We start from the raw sequence: 11,974 nt of genomic DNA, 5'->3' as shown, positions 1-11,974 counted from the left end.
GGCGCCGCTCAGCCCAGCACCTCTCCATGTCTCTCTCTCTCTTCCTCTCTCGCTATAGCAGCTGGTGTTCATTGTTTTCAAGGGAAAGAAATGGACTCTATCTAGTTCAGGGGGAAAGGATTTGGTAGAGCACATACAGTTGAAAGGAAAGCTCAGCACTGGCCCCCAGGAAGTGTGGGAACCACTGCCCTACACTGCCCACCTTGGCCAGGCACGACCATAACCACTTGCGTGTGTTGTCTCACAACAGGAGGTCCCGATAAGGAACACAGTGTGCTGCTGCCGAAAACTAACCAGGAGGATTCGGGAGGGGCCCCAAGGAGGGAGGAGACGCCAGCCCATAATGTTGTCCTGCCAACCTCTCGTGCTGGAACCTTCGTGCTGGAACTTGGCTGAGAGATGCGTGCGCCACCAGGAAGGACCCTGAGTCAGACCAAATATGGGCCAAGCAAGATGACTGGCCAGAGACAACCCAGAAACTGACCCCATCACCATAAAACCCGAGACTGCAAGCCACGTGGCAGAGCAGTTCTCCTGGGCTCCCTTACCCCGCTGCTCTCCACCTGGGCGCCCCTTCCCAATAAAGTCTCCTGCTTTGTCAGCACGTGTGTCTCCTTGGACAATTTACCTCCGAATGTTAAACAAGAGCCCACTTAAACCAGGGTGCCCCTTCCTGCAACAGAAGGACAAGAAGGGAGTCGGGCTGAAGACCTAGGGAGTAAGAAAAAGGAGCATCTCTTCAGGGCATCGTCACTGGGATGAATCAGCTTCAGTTCTTTCCCATCCTCCCGTCTCTCTGCTAACGGTTCACATTCCCATGAGAGACCCTGATTGGCTTAGCGTGGGCCATGTGCCCACCCTTGGTGAAAGAAGGACAGGGCCCTGGGATGGCAATTCCCAATGAAACCACACGCAAGGGTGAGGATACCCCAAAGAGATATTAAGGGACTGGAACCAGAGGAAAGGGACATGGAAGCTGCCAGGCAGAAGCCACAGGTGTGACTCCACTGGGCGCAGGGTTCTCTGGAGCCTCCGAAAATGGGTTAAAGGGCATTCCCTAGAGGAGGCGAGACTTGAGCAAGGGTGCCCGTGATTAGTCAACCTGATTAATTCATCACTACCCTCTTATACCTGGCAGGATCCCAAAGGGATGCAACAGAAGGTGGAACAGGATAGCTTTAACGAGAAGAGGAGGAGCAAACAAGACCTTAGCCACTCAGACGCGTTAGGGATGAGAGTGGGGCAGGGGAAGGTAGGCCTACGCTGCCACAGTGCTCTCTCGATGCCAGGACTGCTCCAAGCGTTTTACGTATCTTGACTCATTGGTTCCTCAGCACAACTCCACAAAGCAGTCTATCATCACCTCTACGTGATCGCCAAGGAGCCTGAGGCACAGAGAAGTTACGACGTTTGCTCAGGGATACCCAGCTAATAAATGATGGAGAGCGATTCCAATCAGGGTGGTCCTGCTCTGGACTGTGTGAGAGTGAGTGTGTGTGTGTGTGTGTGTGTGTGTGTGTGTGTGTGAGAGAGAGTGTGTGAGTGTGTGTGTGTGTGTGAGAGAGTGTGTGTGTGTGTATAACAATTACATGGCACATAATGCCATGTTGTCGGAGGGGAAGTAAAATGTGCATCAGGTAATATGTTACCTGAAAGGGTCTCTTATGAGAATCAAATCATTTTTTTCTTTTTTTGGCCGTGTGGGATCTTAGTTCCCCCACCAGGGATCGAACCCATGCCCCCTGCAGTGGAAGCATGGAGTCTTAACCATTGGACTGCCAGGGAGGTCCCGAGAATATAGCACCTAGGTTTACTTTTCCCATTTTAAAGGTAAGACACTCTCTAGGCAGAATATTCAAACAACCCAGAAATGCACAAAGGAAAGAAAATAACTTGAATATCCACTTAATTTTTTAAAAAAATAGTGTCACTGGGCTTCCCTGGTGGCGCAGTGGTTGAGAGTCCGCCTGCCGATGCAGGGGACACAGGTTCGTGCCCCGGTCTGGGAGGATCCCACATGCCGCGGAGCGGCTGGGCCCGTGAGCCATGGCCGCTGAGCCTGTGCGTCCGGAGCCTGTGCTCCGCAAAGGGAGAGGCCACAACAGTGAGAGGCCAGCATACCTCAAAAAAAAAAAAATAGTGTCACTTTAAAGCAACTAAAATATAAATGCAAATTTATATTTCTTTTAAATGGAGTATTACACAGACTGCTTGTTTGAGGCCGGCTTTCCCCATGCGCCGTGACAATAAATCATCTTCAGAAGCGTGGTAGTTAATAGCTGCATACTTTCTCCCATTGTGTGGAAGTTCCATCATCTGTGCAACTAAACCCCTCTAGTTGAGCCGTTCTGTCATTTCCAATTATCCCTGAGTATAAATGCAGCAGACGCTGCGGGTGATCGGCTCAGATCTCCTCATATGCTTTTTACTGTTTCTGAGCACACCTACCCTGGCTGCTGGGCACTCTTGTTGGCATGGGTCCGCATCTGTGACTTTTCTCTGCAGAACCACCCTGGGGGTTACTGAAGCCACAGAGTCCAAAAGCCTGCCGTTTACTTCCTTGTGGGGGAATCTGCCTCCCCCACTTCCGTCCCTAAGGTAGACCTTGGCCTATGAGTGCCGATGTTGGACTTCTAAAGCCCAGACCTCTTGCCTCAGGTCAGAACAAATTCTGACCCACTTGGTCCCTCTCTGGCAGCACTGTTCGACAGTGTAGGGCAGAAGCGTTGTCGTGCCATTTTCACAGATAGATCACAAAAGACCTATCGGGCTTTTGTCTCACGCTCTCTCCTGGATTGCTTGCTCCCAGGGAAGCCAGCTGCCATGCCATGAGGACACTCAAGCAGCTCTACGGAGAGGCCCACGTGGTATATGTGTGTGTGTATGTACATATACACACACAGTAAGTCCCCTACATACAAACGAGTTCCGTTCCGAGAGCGCCTAAGTCCAATTTGTTCTAAGTCCGACAAAGTTAGCTTAGGTACCCGCCTAACACAATTGGCTATACAGTACTGTACTCTAATAGGTTTATAATACCTTCCACACAAATAATACATAAAAAACAAAGAAAACCTTTTTAATCTTACAATACAGTACCTTGAAAAGTACAGTAATACCAGCTACATCACCGCTGCTTTTACACTTGCTTCCAGACATCCTGGTCTTGAAATAAAGATACTGTACTTTATACAGTACTGTGTGTAGTAAAGTAACAAAAGCACAATCACTTGTAGAGGATGCACGCACGTGACAATGCACACCAGACACGGGAACGAACTTACGTGACTGGACATGCGAACACACGTTCACGTCTTTGAAAGTTCACAACTTGAAAGTTCCTATGAAGGGGACTTACTATATATAAAACTGAATCACTTGGCTGAAACTAACACAACATTGTAAATCAACTCTACTCTAATATGAAAAAGAAAAGTAGACCCTCCATTCCAGTCAAACCTTCAGATGACGGCAGACCTGGCCACCACCACGATTCAACCTCATGAGACCCCAGATCAGAATGACCAGCTCAGCCTTAGCGGAATTCCTGAACCTCAGAAACTGTGAACTATTAAATGTTCATTGTCTTAGGCTGCTTGATTTTAGGCTAATCTGTGATGCAACAAGAGCTACCAGCCGAACCTTCTTCTTAAAGGTTCACAATGCACATCGCCAGGCTAAAGAAGAATGTTTGAGTATTGTCTAACCCAGGACTTCCCAAAACTATTTGACTGCAGAACCCAACCCATTCCCTTTTCTTCTGACGGAACTCACTTTAGGAACTGCTGACCTAGTGTGAAATCTTGGACACACCAGAGATGCTCAATTTCTGGCACTTCCGCGAGACCCTGTCTTCTGACAACTGTGTCTTTGCTGGCTTAGATCTGAGGAGCCATTGGCAGTCAGCTCTGTCATCCTGTCTGCTGTGGATTTTGTAAGCTTTCACTGTCAGAATCAGAACAAAATTCACACAGCTGTCACGCAGCTCTGATGGAGCACAAACAGGCAGAGGAAAATGGACACTGTCCCAGGATATCAGGTCACTAGGCAACACGTCCGAGACAAGTGGTCCATGACCCTCCTCTGCCCTTCCTGCTTTACTGGGCTGCTGGGATGGTGATAATAACTTAGCAATGGTCCTGTTTGATTTACAAACTCACTCATCTTCCCAGCCACCCTCTGGGGGATATCCAGGGCAGCGACAAATGAGCCCCATTTTATAGGTGAAGGGACTGAGGCTCTGAGTGAGGATTAAGAGCTTTGTTTTTTTCTGGCATGATTCCCTCTTCCAGAAACCCTTAATCCTTCTTTCTACCACACATGCCCCCCGGCCTAGCTAACACTGGTCTGAAACCAGTCTGCCTGAGTTTAAAACTGGCTCAGCCATGCTGCCACTTCCCAGCTGTGGGAACGTGGGCACATTTCCGCATCACTGTAGTTTGGCTACGGATTAAATGGAAAAATGGATGTGCAGAGCATGGACAGCGCCTTACAGGTAATAAACATTTAATAACGTTATTATTATTAACTCTCATCCTTTCAACTTTGACAACATTTCTTCCTAGAAGCCCCCAGGAACTACTCTCACCTAACCCAGGCTGAGTCCAACCTGGGCTCCTCCTGTACAGCCGTGCCCCCCCCCCCCGCCCCCAATTCTCCAGTGGTTCCTAACCTTGGTTGCACATTGAAATCCTTGGGGAGCTTTATAAAAATAACCGTGCCCAGGCCCCACCTGAGATCAATTAACATCAGAATCCCTTGAAGGATTTCTAGAGCATGAGCTAAGCATTTCCCCACCTGACCTTCCCCTCAGCCACTGAGGGATGCTGGAGACTGGGTGCCTGGGCTCCAGCCTGGGAGGGCATCCTGACACCTTCATTTGGGACATGATGGAGGGAGGCGTGAGGCTAGCCAACCAGCATTGCCCACCTGCGTCTCTCCTCAATTTCCAAGTCTTCCAGGGAGGAGAATGCTGCAGTCTACTGCCAGCCTGCTGTCTGGGCCTCTCCCTTCCGCCATGTTCTCTTTTAAAATTAACCCTCTCCGGGGCTTCCCTGGTGGCGCAGTGGTTGAGAATCTGCCTGCTAACGCAGGGGACACGGGTTCGAGCCCTGGTCTGGGAGGATCCCACATGCCGCAGAGCAACTGGGCCTGTGGGCCACAACTACTGATCCTGCACATCTGGAACCTGTGCTCCGCAACAAGAGAGGCCGCGATAGCGAGAGGCCTGCGCACCGCGATGAAGAGCAGCCCCCGCTTGCTGCAACTAGAGAAAGCCCTTGCACAGAAACGAAGACCCAACACAGCAAAAATAAATTAATAAATTAGAAAAAAAGGCACTTAAATGCTATGAAAAAATAAAATTAACCCTCTCCACCATGGTAGTTTTGTAGGATAACCAACAAAAACAACAGTGATGGTAATAGCTGATATTGTGAACCCTTCCTATGTTCTGGGGACTGTGCTGAAGGCTAAGGGGCTAAAGTCATCCTCCTCTTCCATAGAAAAATACATCATTCAGATTCCAAAGTTATAGCTACAAGTTTCTACTGATTTAAAATAATAGGTTCAGGACTTCCCTGGTGGCGCAGTGGTTAAGAATCCGCCTGCCAACGCAGGGGACACGGGTTCAAGCCCTGGTCCAGGAAGATCCCACACGCCGTGGAGCAACTAAGCCTACGTGCCACAACTACTGAGCCTGTGCGCTAGAGCCCGTGAGCCACAACTACTGAGCCCGCGTGCCTAGAGCCCGTGCTCCGCAACAAAGAGAAGCCACTGCTGTGAGAAGCCCGTGCGCTGCAACGAAGAGTAGCCCCCGCTCACCACAAATAGAGAAAGCCCGCGCGCAGCAACGAAGACCCAAAACAGCCAAAAATAAACACATTTTAAAAAAGAATAGGTTCATGGTACAACCACTGTGGAGAACAATACGGAAGTTCCTTAAAAAGCTAAAAGTAGAACTACCATGTGATCTAGCAATCCTACTCCTGGGCACATATCTGGAGAAAATCATAATTCGAAAAGCTACGTGCACCACAACACTCGTTGCAGCACTGTTTATCGATACAACAGCCAAGACGTAGACGCGGCCTAACGTCCGTCGACAGAGGATTGGATAAAGAAGATGTGGCGCACACATACAATTGAACATTAGCCGTTAAAAAGAATGAAATAATGCCATTTACAGCAACATGGATGAACGTGGAGATTATCAAACTAAGTGAAGTAAGACAGAGAAAGACAAAACTCATGTGATATTACTTACGTGTGGAATCTAAAAAGAAAGATACAAATGAACTTACTTACAAAACAGAAACAGACTCACAGACTTCGAAAACAAACGTATGGTGACTAAAGGGGAAAGATGGGGGGGGATAAATTAGGAGGTTGGGATCAGCAGATACACACAACTATATATAACATAGATAATCAACAAGGACCTACCGTATAGCACAGGGAACTCTACTCAATAGTCTGTAATAACCTATATGGGAAAAGAATCTGAAAAAGAATGGATATATGTATAACGGAATCACTTTGCTGTACACCTGAAACTAACACAACACGGTAAATCAACTATACTCCGACATAAAATAAAAACTAAAACAAAAATAGGTTCATTCTTGGGTGGCGGGGGTGGGGACTGGCAACTAAGATGATAGAGACGTGTTATCAGGGTTACCTCTAGACCTCTGACAGTGGAGACTGAAATCCCCTCAATGCCCCTAATTCCCACTCTTCTTGTCCCTAATGGAGACCTCGAGAATTAGGAGGCAGGTGCTGGGAGAGCATCAGCTCCAGGTGCAGACTCAGGCCACTGGTTCAGTAACCTGCCACGGCTCCCTGGCAGACCCTAGGTTCCGCCTTCCAGGCTGGGCTCGGGCTGAGACCACCCAGTGCTTGTGGACTTACTCTGCATTAGTACCTGTGGGCCAAGCACTTGGCACACACTTGTGTAATCCCCACAGCAGCCCTGCATTGACATCACCCACTTCTGTGGATAAGAAAACAAATGCCTGCCCACAGAGGTCAAGTGACAAGGTCACATGTAGGGTGAGCCGCAGAGCTGTGATCACGGTTCAGATCCCCAGTAGCCTTGCTGCTCCCTGACCTCAGGGCTCACACTTAGTTCTGCCCTGGACCCTGCTATTCTCTTTGCTTATTTACGTATGGCCCGAGATCCCCATTATACCCTCAAGTGCAGAGACTCATGTCTGTCTTTTTCTCCAGGGCGCAGCATGGTACCTCATACATAATGGGCCTGGGGAAAGGAGGCAGTATTCAGAATCTTTAACAACTTGCAGGACCAGGGCACTGGCTATTCAGAATGGCCACTGGTCCAAAGGGAGCTGTTGATTCCTAGAAAAAGTGGGAGAAGGTAGAGGGAGGAAGGTGTCTAGATTTTAAAATGTAGATTTCATCATTATTCAGGTATGGCATGGCTAAAAGATCGGGAGATGAGTGCCATAGAAAAAATAGCTCAGTACATTCACAGATGCCAAGAGGAGGGGGCTTGCCACGTCATGGGGGCCACACGGGGAAGCACCATGTTCGGTCAGAAGGCAGAGAGAATGTGGACAAGAGCCTTTATTGTGGTCTTTACGGGAAGGAACAGGGGAGGTGGCGGAAACAGACTTAGAATAGGCTAGTTCAAATAACTTCAGTTAGCTCTGGGGCACAGGGGCTGTCCCTAGTTGTTTGGTACCTCACCTTGAATGATCTGGGCAGGTGGGCGGTGGCTCAGAGGGAAAGAGTGTGACAAGGGTTGGGGTGGGGTCTCCGGATTGGTCTTCCTAAGAGAGGGGTGCTCGCAGGCTATCTCTGTGAGGGGCAGTCCCTCCAAGGTCAGCAAGGCGCCCAGTAGTCAAAGCACCAGAATAAAAAGACATGCTTAATAAAGGCTGAGACACTGCGGGCAGCTTAGAGGCAGTGCCATTTGTCAAGTGGTACTGAAGTATTTCAGTATTTGGACACCTGGCTCCATTGTACCTGGGCATACAGTTGAATCTGTGCTGAGCCTGAAGAAAGGCACTCAGTAAATATACATCCCGCGGCTGAATTGTATGGGCGGGGCCTGCAGTCTCCTTGCCTCCCCACATCTCAGTTCCCCTTGGAGAATGACCATGGCAGTGCCATTCCACACGGCTGCCCTTCCCTTTTCCTTGGGAGCCACCAGGGAGCCCCCATCTGCTCGTACTTGCAGGACTTGGAGCTGGTGGTCGGGTGGGCTGCTCTCACTGCAGACAGGGTGACTCAGCCAGCTCTCAGCAACCAGAGCGCAGAGCCCACAATAAGCCTTGAGCCTCCCACCCCTTCTGGCAACTCCTGGGCCCAGGGCGCTGGGTGGGAGGGGGCCTCCCAGCGGCCCTCCGCCCCGCCAGCTCCAGGTGTTCACTCCTGGATGAAACAGTGTTGATTTTCACATTATGATGCACAACTCGGCAGGTGCAAAGTGGAGGGGGTGGAGGAGAAGCCAGCCACTGATTCCGGGAATTTATTTCAAGACACATTAATTTGTTTCTTTCCTTCAAGGTCAAATCAAGTCATCTCCATATATCACCATTAGCAGTGACTGGCTGGCAGGCAGTTAGGAGGGGGTGGGGATGGGCTGAGGATAAAACTTTCCAGGGAGCTGGGTCAAGGGAGCAGAGCGTGGAAGCAAGTTCTGGGCGGTCCCTGTCCCAGCACCATCATCAAAGTGAGGGCTCCGGAACAATGTTCCTCCGTCATTTCGTTGGAGATCTCTGGGGAGGGGCCGAGTCATCCGTTTTGATGACAAGGCTTGTGTCTGTAAGCTGGAAGCTCTCAGAACTGAAATGAGCTGGCTTTCTGGGGTCTGAGATCGTGTGTTTGGCCTAATTTCTCAGGGAGACCCACACTCACCATTCCTTCCTTCATTCATCTATTCGATACGTATGTACTTTCAGTGGGTGGGCTCTCAGTTCTACACACTCAGGGTCTCACCATTCAGCGACCCAGAACTGACGAACGTGGAAATGAAAGCTTTGCTTTTCTCTTTCCCTCACCAGGCTCTCAAAGTGAAAAGAAAGGGTAACACGACACCCAGCAAGGTGCCTTGCACTCGTATGTGCCCAGTAAATATTTGTTGAACAAATATCAAGTAAGTAGGGATTTTCCCCTTTACTTGAATTTCTCCTTTCATCCTTAAAAGCAGAGCAGTTGGAATGAGTTTTGGTGTTTGTGATTGTTATTATTATTTATTCTGCTACACAAATGCCCAAGCTGTTACAGGATGTGCTGAGCTGGGATGGGGGTAATGATGAGGGGCTCTGGCCAGCTTGCTGGGAGTCTGAGCTGAGATCCTAAAGGATTAGCCAAGGAAGACGCTGGAGGAGTAAGCCCTGGAGAGAGAGAGCAATGTATTCAAAGTTCTGGGAGCAAGACAGGGCCTGTCTGGTTAGAGGAGCCAAGGGAAGTCAGATGGGGCTGCAGGGCGAAGGGAGGGGGTTATGGGAGGGTGGAGAGCAGTGACCCGGGGGAAGATCCCATAATGCCTTGCAAGTCTTGCAAAGAAGCTTGGACTCAATCCTTTGAACAACAGGGAACCACCAAAAGGTTTTAAAAGGGACATACCCTTCGCTTTGGCTCTTGTGTTTTCTTGTGCCTGTGAGGCACCTCCCCACCCCAGCCTCGTGTGCTCAAGCCTGACAACCGTGGAGTGACCCCTCCTCTGATAAGCCAATCCTATCCCCACCCCCTGCCATGCCCCGATTTGAAAGGTCACTTCTCTTCCCACAAGGTGGACGGACTCACTTAAGACACCCTTACGTTCTGCTTTGCTGACAGAAAGGCAGAACTGGGTAATAGGTTAATAGTAGAGTCAGACTCTCTAAGCCTGTTGTTTAGCAGGTGGGTGATTTGGGGCCATGCACTAATCCTTGCATGCATCAGTTTCCTTATCTGTAAAATGGAGGTAAGAACCGAACCTTCCTCCTGTAAGCGAGCAGGACCCTTACGGGGACAGACCGCCCCCGCTCTCCGCCCTCCACCTGCCTCTTGTTCGTAGTAAAGCTTTAGCTTCCTAGGCGTTCCCCGAGTTCCAAAGAATAAATTTCATCAGAGAAGCGAGAAAAGACTGAGACAAAGGAAAACGGTCAAGCAGACAAAATTATAATAGTTTAGCCTTTAAACAAAGTCAAGGACCTTTAGCTCCTTCTCAAGGGCTGTAGATACTATTCTGAGGCAAATCCTTTGAGCTGTTCGGCAGATACTGAAACCCGCCCCCCGCCCCAGGTGGAAGACGTTAACTACATGCTGAGAATAAACGCACACTTCCCCCCGCCCTCGCCGAGCCTGTTGGAACCAGAAGGTTGATGACGCTGACTCCCAATTAACTCACCACCAACCAATCAGAAGAACGTCCAAGAGCTGACCAAACACCCGGCAACCCTCTTCCTCACTCTGTCTTCAAAAACCTTTCCCCGGGGCCTCCCTGGTGGCGCAGTGGTTGGGGGGTCCGCCTGCCGATGCAGGGGGCGCGGGTTCGTGCCCCGGTCCGGGAGGATCCTACGTGCCGTGGAGCGGCTGGGCCCGTGAGCCATGGCCGCTGAGCCTGCGCGTCCGGAGCCTGTGCTCCGCAACGGGAGAGGCCGCAGCAGTGAGAGGCCCGCGTACCGCAAAAAAACCCACAAAAAAACCTTTCCCTGAAAGCTGTCAGGGAGTTCAGGCATTTTGAACCCTAGCTGCCTGGCCTTCATGCTTGGTGCCCTGCAGTAAACGCTGCACTTTCCTTCACCACACCTGGCGTCAGTAGATTGGCTTTACCGCCTGTGGGCCAGGGGACCCAAGTTTGGTTCGGTAACGCTCATAGAATTGTAGGGTGATTTAATCTATTAATACATACAAGGCACTCAGCACGGTGTCACAGTGAGGATTTGGTGAGGGCCGGGCTTTCTATTATCTGCCTACCCCTGTTGCTGCTCGGAGTTCCACTGGGAAGGAATCGTGGCTGTTTGCTATATGCTTGGCTCCCAGCATGTGATCAAAATAAGTAGGTGCTCAGGAAATAGTCACTGACTCCTGCTGTCACTCCGGGGTTTGGAGGTGCTCTTAAAAAGAAGCTCAGCAACTCATTAACTCTTCCGGAAGCAAACGTCTAGGTTCAAGTTCTACCATCACCATGGGACTTACCTGAGCTACTTCCCGGAGACGCAGCTTCTTCACCGTAAAATTGGACATCTACTTCCTGGGCTAACGTGAAGCTTAAGTGAGATTGGCTCCAGGGATGGAGCATGTGACCCAGGCCTTACCAATCAAAGCACTGATTTCCTGGGCTGTGCTTAGCTCAGGGATGGTCATGTGACCCAAGCTGGTTCAATAAGAATGACTCCCAGCAGAAGCGAAGAGAAAAGAGTGGCTTTTCTCGCTGGGGACTGGAATGTGGGGATGTGGGGCTGTAGTGATCGCAGCTGTCTTGTGACTACTTGAGAGGACATGGGGACACAGAAGAACAGGGGCAGGGGACGTGGAAGGCAACAGGGAGACTGGAGATGGAGCCGACACCGCAGGACCAAGAGACAAACAGTTCTATTAACATCATTAGAGACCTGAAAGCAGCGTTTAACCTGGACTTCACAGCTGTGTCCAATAAACACCCCTTTTTGCTTAAATCGGTTCGAGTGGGGTTTCCCAGCACTTAGCACAGAAACAGTTCTAACTGATGCACTCTGGTAGCCTCCCTGCTCCCCACCACCTTACTTTAAGGGTTCTGGGCTCCTGGCAGCATCAGTGTGGGGCATCCATGAATTGCTGATTGCCCCTTTTCTCCTTCCTAACAGAAGCTTGTTTTTTCAGGCAGCAATGTTCCTGGCCTCAAAGGACAAATCGGTATTGATCTTAGGCCAACACGGCATTCCTTTCCCTTTGCCAGGGATTGGCTGCCGCACACACACGTGACCCAGTTTTGGGCAATGAAATAAAAGAAAGAAATCTGCTGAGAGAGAGCTTCTGGGAA

This window comes from Phocoena phocoena, chromosome 13 (genome assembly GCF_963924675.1).
Source record: "Phocoena phocoena chromosome 13, mPhoPho1.1, whole genome shotgun sequence".
Taxonomy (NCBI): domain Eukaryota; kingdom Metazoa; phylum Chordata; class Mammalia; order Artiodactyla; family Phocoenidae; genus Phocoena; species Phocoena phocoena.
This window is presented reverse-complemented; position numbering follows the sequence as displayed.